This window comes from Furipterus horrens, unplaced genomic scaffold (assembly GCF_987537825.1).
Source record: "Furipterus horrens unplaced genomic scaffold, mFurHor1.1.pri manual_scaffold_3, whole genome shotgun sequence".
NCBI classification, from domain to species: domain Eukaryota; kingdom Metazoa; phylum Chordata; class Mammalia; order Chiroptera; family Furipteridae; genus Furipterus; species Furipterus horrens.
In genome coordinates this window covers 138708674-138724686 of record NW_028327173.1, presented here as the reverse complement: position 1 = coordinate 138724686, position 16013 = coordinate 138708674, and the positions used below count along the sequence as shown (strand labels likewise).

Below are 16013 nucleotides of genomic sequence, written 5' to 3'. Positions count from 1 at the left end.
ATGTTCAGGGGGTAAAGAAGAAACTACAGAAATTATGTACTCATGTGAAATAAGGAAAGGGGCAAGGTTAGGAAGTCAGGGGTTTATGAACAGAAAGACGCGAATGGGGGGGTGGGGGTGGCGGGGACCCGGGTACATTACCTGCTCATACTGCCGGGGTTGCTGCCAGTAAGGCCCATACAGCAGAGACGTCTGGCAACTGGCACCCCAAAATGGAGATGAAGTACATGCACTTGAAAGAGGGAGCTAGCGGGGTGCCCTCCAGAGTAGGGATGGCCAAGACGAGAAGATGCGGGGGGTGGAAAGAGGGGGGGTGTGGATGCCCGGGTGGGAGCAATGTTAGGGCGGAAGCTACAGGCTGGAAGGCCCGACAAGCCCTGAAGGAGAAAAGGAGCTGTGCCTCATCCCAGTGGGGTAAGAGAGGTGCCTTTACCTGCAGCGGCGTGGGGGGCGGGGGGGGCCCGGTTTGCCCCTCTCGCTGTCTCTCCAGCACCAGTTCCCCCTCCTCCTGTGCAACCTAACCTGATGCGCCAGCCCGCCCCGCGCCCTGATTGGCTGAACTAGACTGCCAATCACCAGAAAACCATAGACGCAAAACAGCGCAAAGGGTGGGACTTCGGAGAGCTTCCCCCTCCCCCGCCACTGCGAGTTAGTTTGAGAGCGCACGGAGAGGCCTATCCGGTTTCTAGGGCCGAGGCAAGCCTGCAGCTTGCTTGAAAAAAAAAAGGGGCCTGGCCAGAGGTACGGTCTCATGCTGCAAGAAACTAGTCCTAGGGATTAAATTCCCTACAACCTATACTGTATTCTGCACACCAAAGAGCATAAACTCAGGAGGGAGGGTTCCACACTAGGCCAACTCTGCCTCCCCCTGAATTCTCTGCCTTCCAGCAACCCTGTCAACCCCTCTGCTGTAGAGATTACATCTCATCCCCCTGCCCACTGAAAGGGGCCAAATCTTGGAATGAGGGAATGAGGCAGCCCAATTGATGAATATGGGGCCTTTTTACCCTTAAAAGATAAAGCATTCTTTTTGCCACAACTCCAAATACTGGTTTGCACTCTTGACACTTTCCAGGAGCCCTGTAACAATTCCCAGCCCCCTCCCCTCCAAAACACACACCCAACTCCTCACTCAAAACCTGGTATCCTGCCCCACACCTCATTTCTGTTGAAACTCAGCCCCTTTGATATACTAGCTAATGTCCACTTTGCAAGGCCACTTGAGACCACTCATTCCCAATGAAACTAGTCAACTCCAGAATGATACATGCTTAAATTCTCCAAAGTAAACTATTATTAAAAACAGTTGCTGACTTCCTGGTCATGTTTCCCCTGAAATGTAACAATTGTCAACACTGAAATCCTACTTTCTGTACTCTAGGACATAAAGAGGAAGCGGATCAACTTGGCTGTAGATCTATTTTTAAACCACCTAGCATTACCACTATTGCTAGGAACACGCAATTACCACTCCTGTAAACACTAACACTGTTTTCCCATTCACTCAGGCTCAAAACCTCAAAGGTGTCTCTGAAACCTTCTCCTGTATCCACCATCTAATCATTTGCTAAGTCCCATGGACTCTCTTGGAATATAGCAGAGCCAAATTTTGGAGCCCGCAAAGACTTCAGCAATCATAAGAAGTCTGCCCTCCTGTCCTACAGATGAGAAAACTGAGGCTTGGAGAGTAGAGTGATTCAACTATGAAATTAAGTGACAAAGTTAGGATTTATATATCCTGACTCTTCTACTTCTGCTGCCTCCTCTTTATTTATTCAGTTGCTTGTGTAAGCACCTCATAACTAATCCATTCTGCTACCAGATTAATGTCCTAAAACACAGTATGGCCAAATCAGTCTCTGGCTTAAAAACTTTCAAAGGTTCCCTGTTACTTAACACATAAATCTTAAGACCACATTTTGCCTTTCCAGTCTTATTTTCCACTATTCTTCCACATATACACTTATATGCTAGCAAAAAAGAAAACAAAAAACAACTTACTCTTCATTATCTCATCATTTGTTGAGTATATAATATGCCAAGTAATGTGGTAGTATTCTAGAACCAGAGATGAAGAGACAAGAACTCACGATACGTAGGGGTATATTTGAGCATATATGTGGGGAGAGGGTAAAGAGTAAAGATTATGGCAGCAGTGACAAATGTAAACAATTGTAATACAAGGTGATATGTGCAATTAAATAAGTAGGGGACTATTACAGAGACACAAATGAAAGGAACTTAATAATGTAGTAAGAAAAGGTATCATGAAGTTGTTTCTTAATGGACTTAACTAGGGAAAGTAAGTGGGCTACAAGAAAGGGTTTTCAGGCAGCAAAAACAGTAAGAGGAAAGACAAAACAAAGCACTGCAATGAGAAACAACATGAAACATGTAGCAGAAACTCTAAGTAGTTCTGTAGTTCAGTCTTGCCAAAGTTTAGATCACAAAGAAGGAATTACAAAGAGATTGAAAGGATAGGTAATGGCCAGACCCTGCAATGAGAGTCTTGAATACCACGTTCAAGCATTTTTTCTTTAAAAAAAAAAACAACAAGATTTTATTTATTTATTTTTAGAGAGAGAAGAAGGGAGGGAGAAACAGCAGGAGAGAAACACTGATCGTCTGCCTGTTGCAGGCCCACAGCTGGGCATGGGCCAGCAACCCAGGCATGTGCCCTGACTGGGCATCAACCAGCAACCATCCTGTTTGCAGGACTATGCTCAACCCACTGAGCCACACCAGTCAGGACAAAGCATTTTCTTATAGGTGGATGAGAAGCCACTGAAACAGGGAATGACATGACCACAACTGCATTTTTGATAGCTAACTCTGTTAGATAAGAGAATAGATTTGGGGATGAGGGTACAGAGAACATAGAAGTAGTTAGGAGGCTGCTATGGTAGTCCCGAAAAGGATTGTATAGTGGATGTTTGCTGATTTTCTTTTTTCCCAGCAACCAAAAACCCTGTTCCTGTATTGGGAAAATAGCTGAAGTAAGACTCTTCCATGGGAGGCTGGATATTACCTCCCACATAGAGCCGGGGGTGTGTGGGGGAGATGGGAAGTTGGAGGTAGAGGTCCCACCTTCTCTTCCTGGCAGAGACCAAGTGTACACATGACCTATGCTATTAACTGGACACTTCTTAGGGGAACTTTGACTTTGAAGAGGTCATTTAAAGACCCAAAACCAAGCAGTTAGACAACACTCAGTATCTTAAACAGATTGTTCAGTGATGTGGCCTTGACAATGTTTTCTATTTCTCTAACCTCTCTTGGTTTTAGATCGTTTTCTAAACCAGGTTCTCTAGCGTTCCCATTGACTTTGTGAGCCATACAATATCCTTCCAACAAATTCCCCTTCTGCTTGAGTTAGCAAAACTCTGCTTGAGTTTGCAAACAAGAATCCTAACAAGATGATTAGGGCCTGAATCATAGCAATGTGGTTCAAAACGTAATGACGGGAAGAAAGGAACAGAGCAGAGTAAAACCTATGGGATAGAAATTTCTATTTGGAGTTTAGAGGCAAAGATGAGTTCAACCACACTGAGTTTGAGCTGACTATAGTATGTTAAGTAGTGATATTCAATAGGAGGTTGGATGTATAACTCTTAGTAGTTGGTTTGGTGATAGGTTTAGAGTTACCAGTATCTAAATGGTAGTTTTAAGAGTGAAGATTACCCAAGAAGTGTGAATATCAAAGCAAGTATACAAAAAACTGTATCAATACTGTTGGGAAGCAACAGAGAATGTTGGGGTCTGTGAAGAACTGAAGAACCCATGTCCATTCCAAAGAGAGTAGCTGCTATCAGCTCTAGTTGTGTTGCCATATGGAAATGCACATTCAAGGTTGAGCAAGAACTTCAGATTTTTCGAAAGCCAGAAATAAGAGTTTTAGGTAAATCTTCTAGGTTTTAAATGCACATTGCATAATAAAAAATATAAAATTTAAAAAAGTTTTAAACGGTATACAGACTAAACAAAACGCTTAGATGGAACCCCAATTGTTGAGATTTTTTTATGTAGAGTGAGAAAAGCTGAGGAAGAACCCAGGAAAACATAAAGATTTAAGAATCAGAATAAGCTACACCTACCAAGCAGGTAGAAAAGAAAAGCTAGAGAAGCAGAGGGCAGTGCCACAGAAGCAAAGAGAGCACAGTACTGGAGGGGGAAGGAGTGATCAATTATACTGAACTAAGCAAAATGTCCACTAACATAAGAACTTTAAAATGGCCATTGGATTTAAAAATTGAAAACCTTCTTGATCCCTACTTTTCATTGTCAAGCCAAAAGGAATCAGTCCAATATGAGCTTTCTTAGCATTTTAACATGCTTTTAAAGAATAATTACCTCTTATTTTGTATTTTATTTATATTTGTACATGGAAGTATAATGGGCTTTCAAGTCAGAAGGATGTGCGTTCAAATCTTTGTACCACCAAGTAAAATTAATCTTTTTGAGTCTAGTTCAGTCCTCTCTACAGAAGAGTATCAAGTTACAGAGCCACTAATGAGGATTAATGAAACACCTACCACCATATTTGGCATATAACTACTATGTCCTAGGAGGTACTCAACAAATGTTGCTAGAACAACAGTTGGGAGAAATTTTTGTTTTGGCCAGTATGTCTACCCAATCAGCTTTAGTGGGGATCACCACTCAGATTAATGGCATCCAAAATAATTTGTTAATTTCATCAGGTTAATTCCTATAAGCTTGAATATACACTCTCACTCTCTTCCTTTATATTAAATCTAACTTAAGGCACATGGGAATAATTACACTTTAGATTCTAGAGTCTGAAGATCATATTCAACTAACTGGCTCTGATCAGTCTAAACCTGCTATAGATATGTTCTAGGTCACTAGCATCCAACTTTGAGTGGTGAGAGATCTAAGTTAAGACTCAAAGATCCAAGGAAGGGTAATAAAAATTTTAGAAAAACCAGTCACACCTTTCAAACACTTTTTTCAGACACCTTCCAGGACATCACACTTTTCTGGTCTTCCTTCTACTTCTCTGGCCACTTTTCCTTTGTTATTCTTTTCCTCTTATCAGCCTTTAACTGTAGAAATTCACAAAGTTTGGCCCTAGAGCCCTCTTTACTTCTCATTCTATACTTTTAAGAATGTCTAATTCAAATTCATGGCCTCAATTATTATTCATTACTTTTTCCATCAAATTATCTATATGTTTATGTCTCTTATTTATATCTCCACACCTGTACATCCACTTACTTACTCAACAGCTCTTCTTGGTAGTCTCTCCAGTCTCCTTGGTTGACCTACTTGTGCAGCTCACCCTATAAGGGACTTACGACCGCAGAGTCTGATACCTTGGTAGTCTTTCCATCCCCACCACCATGCATGCACATACACAAAGATGGTAATCATTCTCCAGTATCTCCTACTAGGTCATGGCTGCAAAGCCCAGAAACCCTCTTCCTCACCACCTATATCCAATATTTGTAAATCCTACCTTTATCTCCTAACTATCCCTCCAATCTATCCAATTCTGCCTCTCTTGCCATTCTGGATCAATTTACCATCTTCACTTCCCTGAACTAGTGCAACTGCCTTCTAACTGGTTCCCTTCCATTCTGCCTATTTAATTTTTATTTATCCATCAAAGCTCATTTCAACATCGAAGAAGAAGAAGAAGGAGAAGGAGAAGGAGAAGCTGCAGCTTTCCCTGACCTCCCATACAAAAAAACAGCCAAATTTATGCAGTGTACATTACATGTCAGGTATTTTTCTACTCTTCTAAACAATACAAATATATAACCCATTTCGTTTTCTTACGCCTAAAATAACTATCTTTTATAGAAACGTAGGCATAGAAAGGTAAGTAATTTGCCCATTACACAGCTAGTGAAAAGTGGTGCCAGATTCAAATTTAGGCAGTGTGGCTTTGGAAGTCACAATCTTAACCTCCCTACTATACTAGGTTCTAGGTTACATGCCCATATATAAATAGTCTGTGAACCAGCCTGTGAACCAAAGGATCGCCAGTTCAATTCCCAGTCAGGGCACGTGCCTGGGTTGCAGGCCAGGTCCCCAGTTGGGGGCACACGAGAGCCAACCACACATTGATGTTTCTCTCCCTCTCTCTCTAAAAATAAATAAATAAAATCTTTGAAAAATATAAATAAATATAATCTTGTAACACCAATAACTTCTTTTTTGTAGTAGAGGTTGAGAAACTGATTATAGTATAATTGCTTGATGCCCCTCCTCCCCCGCATATTACAATAGAATGCAAGTTCCACAAGGGCAAGAGCTGTGTGTGACTTGCTCATTACAACATTCCCTTTGTTCATGAGGTGGTAATGGACATTCAATATACATTTGTTGAAGGAACGCATTTTCAACTTCCAGCCAAAGGTTTGCGGAAGCGAGGCTGCAAAGAGATAATGGGGAGGTTTCTGAGCAAAAGCAAGGGCTTCCCTCAGAGTGCAGAGAAAGTAACAAATTAATGGGCAGTGGCACATTTCCTACCAGGAACATTCAGAGGAGGCATTATAAAATCATAAGCATCTTCATTTTCTAGGACTTGGAGCAGACATGGCTTTTAGCAAAAGGGGCTGCAGGTAATACACTTTAAAAAACTGTTTTCTATAGTGTGATAATCACTGTTGAAAGCAATGAAATTTCAGTCATCTTCTTTAGGCTTGGGACCATAACGCCTTCAGTGGTGGCCAATTTAAAGCTGTGGTAAGAAGCAAATGGATGACACTATATCCGTATGACTTGAAAATAGTGTTTTGTTTTGTTTTTTGAAGAGAGGGGAAGGAGGAGAGAAAGAGAGGGAAAGAAACATCAATGTGTGCTTATCTCTCATGTACCCTCAACTGGGGACCTGGACTGCAACCCAGGCATGTGCCCTGACTGGGAATTGAACCAGTGACCCTTTGGTTCACAGGCTGGTGCTCAATCCACTGAGTCACATCAGCCAGGTCCAGAGCATGGATTCATTTCTAAGTCAGCCTTGTTATAAATTTTTTCCCAGTAAAATCCTGGAGTTTTGGTCTAAGTCTGAAACAGAAAATAAGAACCTAATCCGTATGCCCTTAGGTCAAGTTAGACTGGATCTAGAGAAGTTCCTTTTCACTGGCACATGGTGAACATAATACTCTGGATTCCAGATATAGATATAGATATAGATATAATTTAAGTAACAGAGTCCTGGTCCTTTGTATGCTCCCCCACACCACTCTTACATGCTCTACTTTAACTGGGCCATAAACATACATTTGTTCAGCCTAACAGAAAAATATAAACATTTATTTTATTTAGGAGGGATTGTTTTCATTGCAACATTATGTTAAAAAGGTGTGTATGGCAGGGGAAGGAGAAACACTATAAAGCACTATTATCATACTTGTGCCTCCAGGCACAAAAGAGACACCAGTGACTAATAAAAATTAATGTGCCAGTTTGATGTGCATTGGCTAAAAAATGGAGTTACCTGTAAGACTGACCAAGTGATTCTCCCCTGTGGAACTTAAAAGTATTTCACATAATCTTATCTTCAAACTAACTAAGTTATATAAAAGAAACAAACTATTTTTTGCCTTTTAACAGACAGAGATACAAAGACAAAAAGAAATTTTACATTCTCAAGGTTCTACAACTGCCGAAGTTACAACTTTAACAGGCTACAGGATGACTACTTTTCTCACGTTGTGGTCAGACACTTCTCCACAGGGGTCAGCACTGAACTTTTAAATAGGGGGGTGGCTAGATAATGAATGGAGCTTTGGAGTCCAACAGACCAGAGTCCTACTCCTAGTTACGTTACCTAACCTCATTGTCTTATTTTCTTCTCTTCCATAAAATGAAGATAACACCACATACATTTCAGGATTATTCTGAAGATTAAAAGATAATGTACAGTGTTTGGCACACAGTAGGCAAATAAAAAGGAGTGTATTATTCCTTCTCCAATAACTTAAAAGAGTACCACTAAAAGCTTCTCTCAAAGCACAATTACTCCTTCAAGACTTGGCCGAGCTGATCTGCTAAGCAGAATGGTGGGATAGTGAAACAGATGTCAAAGATTCACAATTAGAAGAACAGCACTGCTGGGCACTGTGCTGAAAAAGCAGTACGTACAACGCTTCAACCTCAAAACCATAGAAAAGATTTCAACCAGCACTGGTGTCTAGGCAACATCCAGGTAATTCAATTGGTCACTTTTCATCTTCGCAGGAATGATGTCAGTGTCTGCCTCATACTACTCTATTTACTTCACAATACCTGCTTGTGGGAACCTACAGTTCTCCAACTAACCAGGCTGCCCCTTGGTAGTTCATATGCCCAGATCCATCTGTCTCAACTTCTGACTCCCATGACTTTCAAGAGAGCAGTGAGAGGAAGTGATCATTACCTATATACAAGACCTCATGAAAAAGATTGTCCCTACAGGAGATATACAAGGAAAACAGGCAAAAGCACTACATTTTACAGGAGAATTGGTGCGTTAATAAACAGCTGACTAATGTGCCCCACACCCCAAACAAGAGGTAAAAAAAGAGACTGACTGAGTACTGAGTAGAAGCAATGAAGAAGAAAACTACCAAGTAAAAGTTCAGTATTCATGCAACTTGGTAGCCCCTATTCAAAAATCCAGAAAAAATGTTTCCAGTCACTCAATTTAGGCAAATGTATATCTGATAAAGATGTTCTATTACAAAATCCTGCTATGATGTGGGCTCTAATTACTGAAACCACTGGTTTCTTCTAGAACTTACCAAAAAGAAATTTCCCTACCATTAATGGAACAATGTGTTTCTGAAAACCTATTTCCCAAAGGAATAATTCCCAAAGAGGTAGTAGACCCCCAAAGTATGTAGTGGAAATTTTGAAGAACCCTTTGGATATTCCAAAGGTTTCTATGATGGCAGTGAAAGATAATTTGAGAAACCTGAGACTTTACAGCTTTTGAAATTCTTTCTCTCGGATGAAATTAAGAATTAAGTTAATATACTTCCTTCCTCAGAAAAGTACTGACATAGTTTTAGGAGAATTACAGACTCTCAAAACAAAAAGGTGTTATTACAGAATTGCTAATTACTGGCGTATTGGGATATTACCAAAAGAATTAAAACTATATCACATTTAATGTGATGACATACAGGGGAGAAAAGAAGCACAGTCCTATTATTACCTAGTAATCTGAGTGACATGTCACTTAATTACTTTTTTTTAATGAAATAAAGTCCAAAAATGCCAAATAAAATGAAGTCATATACAATGAACCTCTCTGGAAATGTACAGAGAAATAAAATCAGGGATGTTTCAGTCTTTCAATGACAAACCCAATAATTTCTTAATAATTATGCTTAAGAGTAAATGCTTTTTAAAATCCTTAATTTGTATTTGAAATTTTTTGTGTGTTTTTATTTGAATAGGAGTGAGTATGATGTTCTGGGAACACTTTGCAACAAACTATTAAGAATATATTTAGAAGTCTGAAATTGAAGAGGCTACAGCACTCTCTAGGTTCCACTGTTCAAAATATATTCCTGGATCCATCCCTGCTGAAAGGGAATGTAAAGCAACTATCTATGCCAGTCTAGTTTCTGTTTATACTTGCTACATTTGATTATCATGTAACATACATTAGTGGGTAGAAATTAAGTATTTTATTTTTAAAAGTCACCTGCCTCAATCTGAAGGCAAGAATTAAGATATTTTAAAATTGACCATTTTGCTTCATTAAACAACCAAAAGCCTGGTGAAGGACATAAAGTAATGGACAGTAGAAAAACAAAAATACACACACACACACACACACACATACACACACACTACTGAACAGCATAATGAGAAATCTGAGACTAACATACTTTGTGGTTTAAATTTAAAACATCCAGTAACTGCAAAGAGGCATACTTATTTTGCAATACAAATACAATGAACATCTTAAAAGCAGTATGAGTTAGAAAACACGAAAAAAGAGCTAAATTACAACTTCACACATAGGCAAACATAAGACAAAACAGAGACTAAAAGAGGAAAAGATCATTAAGGATCAAATTTAGAAAGTAATAAGTGGTTAAATAAATGCTTAGGCAACTGTAACAGTTCATAAAACAGCTTTATATAGAAATACAACTATCACTTGGGTACTAGGTACCAAAGAAACGACTGCATCAGTTATTTCTTTACATTCCTTAAAAGGCTCAGAAAGACAGAAGCAAAAGGTGCAATGTCAGTGAATAAAAATAAGCAAAGCAAACAAAATTATAATGGGAGGATGAAAGGAAGACCACCAACTCCATGAAGAAAAGAATAAAAAGTTAATTAAAGAGAAGATCTACAAAGTTAAAACGAGTAAGATATGAAACAATAGTCTATCTAATGTTGAAGGTAAAATAGTAAATCCAGTACTATAGGTTGGTCACAATAGTGTAAGGATACATTATACAAAGACCTGCAGATCAGGGATTTGCTCAAATGCAAGTCCAGAAGAGGACTGATTCTAAGTGTGAGGGTGAAAGGTCCAGAAATATACTTGCCTTTTGTTTATTCCTGAGGTATTAGGCTCAATGTAAGCTCAGAAGATAGCTTAACTCTTGCAGGAAAGAGGACAAAAAGTATCTTCAAAGCTGTTGGCACCTATCTGAATGCTCTGAAAATGTTACAGCCTTAAAGTAGATGAGAATATCAAATCTCATTCTGTCAGTAAGCAAGCACAGTTCTTGGCACCCACAAATTAATCTTAACTGGTAGTTTTGCTTAGAAAAATCTCACCTTTAAAAAAAAATTTATTGATTTGAAAAAGACAGAATGAGAAAGAGAGGGAGAGAGGGAAAGAGAGGAGAGAAACAGCAATTTGTAGTTCCACTTATTTATGCATTCATAAATGGTTGATTCTTGTATGTGCCCTGAAGGGGGATCGAACCCACAACCTTGGCATATGGAGATGAGGCTCTAACCAACTGAGCTACCCAGCCAGGGTAAAAATCTCACCCTTTTGAAAGGAAATGTGTGCAATGGTTTCCTTTAAAGACTGATCCCCTCACCATCTTACCTTACCTATCAGAAACTCGACCCTTCATACAAAATGTCAAAATTTCCTTTTACAATTACAACTCTGCAGTGGTGGTTAATACAATGCCAGGATTCTTCTACCCCAACACCAAGCGGTGCTGCAAAGAAAGGCTGTCTTGAGAAATACAAGATCTGTGTTTCCTGGTGATTCACAGAAGATTTCTACCATTTTCTACCCATGTCTAAATGAATTGTCAATTCTGGGACTGACAAAAATCAAAAGGCCAGATGTACAGGACAGATCAAACAAAGGGAAAGTATGAATTGTGTAAGTACCCATACAATGGTCCATCAAATCCCTTATCCCAATCTTTTCACACACACGCCTACCCCTTGGCCAGTGTCCTTCATCTTGCCTTGTAGACCCACTGGCATGCTACTCTCACAACTCAGGTCTTTCTAAATGGAAAATATTGTTTTCCTTATCATAGCTCATCCTTTACTGGGCGGGACAACTCCAAAATACTTGGAATGAGAAGCTTCTTTCGTTCTGGTCATAAAAGGCTGACAATCTGTTCTGAAACCTATTTGGTGACCAATACAAAAGAAATTCTTCGCAGAAGACATCTAATTAACCAGCAGAGAACATTATTCACATCACGAACTCATCTTCTAGTATCTAAAGTGCCCCACACCAGATGGGCCCTCAGTTGATAAAGATAACCCAGGTAGAGAACCCCTGACTGAAATGACAGACTCAGAAGAACAGAAAATAATCTGTGCTGTTAGGATGCAGTAGTCACCGAGTATGCAGCTCCTCTGGCTTGTGTTTGGGGCTTTCTTTAAAAGAAAAAGACATCGAGTACTAAGTCTTCGTCTTTTGGCTCAACTGTGCTCAGTTATTGAAAAGAGTAGTCCGCTAAACATCTGTACATCTATATACATCCACTATACATCTTTTCTTTGAAGACTTGAATCATTTCAGGGCTGGCCCTTAAAAGGTAGGAGCTGCTGCATTTGCACAGCGGCTGCAATGGCAGGGATATGTCCTGCGACACAGAGACAGGTAAATAAAGAAATTGCATTCGCCCCGAGGCAGCGGGAGGGGTCTTTTGCCAATGAAGAGTTTACATAATGCAACTGAAAACCAGTAAGCTCTGCAGGTCTGTCAATGGAGATGGCAAAGCTTGAGCTCCTCTTTTCCCACTTCTAAATACTCTCCAAAAGCTTGCTCTTCTCTCCCAAAGACCCACAGAAATTAACACCAAATAATGTATAACAGTCTGCACACGGTTACCTCAAGCGTTCCTACCCACCTTGATTATTAAAGTACAAAAACACAAGCAAAAAAAGAAAACACAAAAACCCTAACCTCCCACTTCTGAGTCCAAAGTACGGAGTAGCCAAACAGAACCGGGGAGTTTTCCCTCCTCTGAAGGTACAAGGAGAGCAAGGAGCTGCCCCCAAACCTACACCACGCCCAGGAATGCAGTGACAAGCCCCAAAACTCCACAGCGATCGGGGCAGATACCTTCGCGGCTAGGCGAGGCGACTCGGGCCCCGCGCCCGGCAGCCGGCCTCTCCCCCGGCCTCTCACAAAGGAGAATGGTTCAGTCCTGAGCATCACCCCGCACCTGATCCCTGAACAACTGGGGGACAGGCAGGGCACGGTGGATCGAGGAGGAAGAGGAGTTACTGAAACCAATTCTAAGAGTCCTAGGTATACGCAAAAACCCTTAGGCCAGCACTGAGGAGCGGGCATGAGCGGAAAGCCTACCTGAACCAGTCCCGATGCTACCTTTCCAGTTAGCGTTCCCCGATGCTCCCTTTCCAGCCAGCGTTTCCAATCACCCTTTCGGAGAACAAGGGGCCTTCCGGCGGAGCATGGCCAGCCCTCTCCTCAATCTAGCTTGCTAGTAGTCCACTCTCGCTCAGCTCCGCCCACCGGCGCTCCCACCCACCAATAGCAGGGCCGACACCGGCCTCTTCCAGCCGGACTAAGTGTCATCCAGGAAGTCTCTCGAGGGTGGGAGGTCCTAAAAGGCTCAGAAGTGTACGTAGGCAACCACAGATATGCCTGATTGAAAATAAAATCTGGCTGTAGTTCGCCTCTGAAGGCTCAGTTCAGAAGCGGTCAGGCCTCTTGGCATTTCTTTTAACCCCCGCCGTTGGGGGCGCTCTAAACGAAAACATTTAGTTACCTGTTTCTGGGAAGCCATCTTGGAACGGGGCTGGTGCCTTGCGGAAGGAGGGGAAATGCTTAAAGAAGTTGGAGCTCTTTTCAGCGTTCTGTCGGGCTATTTAGGTCCCGCTCCAACATACCCTCCTTTATATAAACAGATTGGGACAAACTGGAATAATGCTGAATGCGGTTGGAAGCAACCCCCCCAGCCCAGGAGTAATCTTACCAAATCAAAGCAGCAAAAATGAGTTCTTAGATTTTCCCAGTTCCTGGAATAATCCTTTATAGTCACCTTTCTCTCAGAATATCAGCGTAAGATCAACATAGGTTATTAATCTAGTCTAGGTGCTTCTAATCCAGTGTTTGTCCGTACAGAGGACTGGGAATCAATAGGAAATGAACAAATAGGATTCAGGGTAGAATTTCACTTTTTTTTTAAGGCCTAAATTCATCAGTAGATGCAAACTATTCGTGAATACAGATAGAGCAAATGATGGAAGCCCATTAAGGGACAGTCTTAAAAACATTGGCTGCAGAAAATAATTTTCTAATAACTGCATTTAAATTGGAAAGGAAATAATTTTATAGTGGCGAAATTCTCTTGCGCTCCACAAGAAAGATTTTCTTGTATTTACTAGTCTGAACTTCTACTTGCTACAAGAAGTTCTTGGTTTTTGAACTGGGGAGTGAAGGTAGTCTTTCTAGATCATGAAAGGATTTTTCATAAGAAATAAAACATTTGCATGGTCACACATGGTGGGAGCTCAGAGACCTTAAAAGGCACTCGTCAATATTTTATCACAGAAGTGATAAGACTTGGCCGCATACATTTCTCTGTATATTGAACAGTCTGTTTGTGAATGTCTCCCCTATATCAAATTTGAGGTATTAGGATTTACCAGAACAATGTGTTTGTAAATGCATATGCAAGTATGATCTTAATTAACAGTTTTTAGAACGAGAAAACTATTTTACTTCTGCTTATTTAATACAAAATAAACTTGCTGCCCTGACTGGTGTGGTTCAGTGGGCTGGGCATCATCCCACAACCCAAAAGGTGGCTGGTTCCATTCTGGTCAGAGCACATGCCTGGGTTGCAGGCCAGATCCCTGGCTAGGGGTATGCCGGAGCAACTGCTCTGAGTTTCTCTCCCTCTCTTTCTCTCTCCCTTCCCCTTCTCTAAAAATAAATGAATAAAATCTTTAAACAAAACAAAACAAAACTTGCTATCAAAGGAACCAGTTATAGGCATTATAGAAAGTAGAAAGGATGTGTCTGGTCTAATAATTTCTGCTGTCTGCAATGATCTAGAATAGTATGAGTTGCACTACTCTAAATAATATGGTTTCCAATGGTCTTGGCCTTCAAAAACCAACCAACACCCATATTATCTCATAACTACCATTCTTCATCAGGGGTGGGAATCCATTTCCTATGAAATTTTTGACCATTTCACTCAGAACATCAGCATTGATGAACACAGATCATGAATTTGTCCAAATACTTTTGTTTCTCATGCTTACCTTACAGTTGGTGAAATACCCAAGTATAGAAGGTTATGAATGGTTTGGATAATAGAAATGGATGTAGGATTTTTAGATTAAAAAGAAATGCTCCAAAATATCAAAACAGTATACTTTAGTGGTTCTGAAAGTGGCAGCTCTTGGTAGAATGCTCTTTGATCAATACTCTGATGCCTATAATCACTCAAGACTTTTTTTGGTTGGTAAAGAAAACTTTACGGAAACTATACAACTATATATTTTACTTTTGTCCCTGGCATGAAAGTGCAAGCTAACCCCAAATTCAACAGCCTCAAATAAATCCTTTTTGGAATGAGGTAGGATTTTTAAAAAAAGCATAATCAAAGCAATACCCTAAATGTCTTCCAATTTTCTGTGGTGCAGTGTTAAGTATTATTACTACTATTGGGGGCAGAATCCAGTACAGACTGAACATAACTCAAGGAGTACTTCTTCCAATACCTTTGATACAATTCCCTAGAAGGAGAGTATCTACTTATGTTTGGGATATAATCAGAAATGACACATGATATATGAGCAGCTTGGATACATGCATATATTTAATAATGAAACAATTCACCACCGCCAACAAAAAAAAATCAGAAAAAGTCATGAGACCTCAGTGCTGTGAAGTAGTATAGGACATCACAGCAAAAAGATACAGCAACTGACCCAGAAGACTGAATGATGAGGGAAGCAAAGGCAAATTTGGCTAGGACAGTATTACACATGCACTTGAAAAGGAGACTGGCTAGAGAAGTACACACTTACTTGACCGCTTACAAGCAGGCCGCCTTACTGTACACTACATGGAATGGAAGCAAAGAGCTAGGGAAGGGACAGAGAGGAGAGGGAAAAGAGCAATATAAAACAACCCAGGATATGCAGATGGAAGAGACTGAGATAGTTACAAATAGATGACTTTTGTTTCCTCTGAAGTTTAAAATAGACCTGTTCCAAGTCTTTCAGTCAGTCAGTTAAATTCAATGATCACATACATAGCACTAGGCACTGTGAAGGAATGGTGATGAGAGTGGTTTACAAAAGTATAGGGATAATGTGGTCCCTGCTCTCAAGGAGCTTACAACTTATGTGGGGAGACAAATTCCACACACAAAACCACTATAAAACATATTCGCAAAGCAACATAAATACAAATAAATATACATATGAATAAATAACACATGAATGCTAAGGGGTACTGTATCAATGATTGTTTAGAAGTCCCTAGGTCAGTCAAAGATTTTCTCAAGGAAAAAGTTTTGGACTTTGAGTATAATGTTAGCAGAGAGTAGGGCATGTGCAAAGGC

The 16013-nt window shown here is 40.4% G+C and overlaps 1 protein-coding gene across 5 annotated transcripts in view; it reads right to left on the bottom strand.

The window, feature by feature from the left end:
• Positions 1-12858, bottom strand: part of CHD8 (chromodomain helicase DNA binding protein 8) — a 57478-nt gene extending 44620 nt beyond the window's left edge. For all 5 annotated transcript variants that reach the window (XM_090270309.1, XM_090270313.1, XM_090270310.1 and 2 more), the window contains exon 1: positions 12776-12858. The gene's annotated coding sequence lies outside the window, so the exon portion shown is untranslated. The remainder of the gene's footprint in view (positions 1-12775) is intronic.
• Between the last annotated feature and the right edge of the window lie 3155 nt (positions 12859-16013).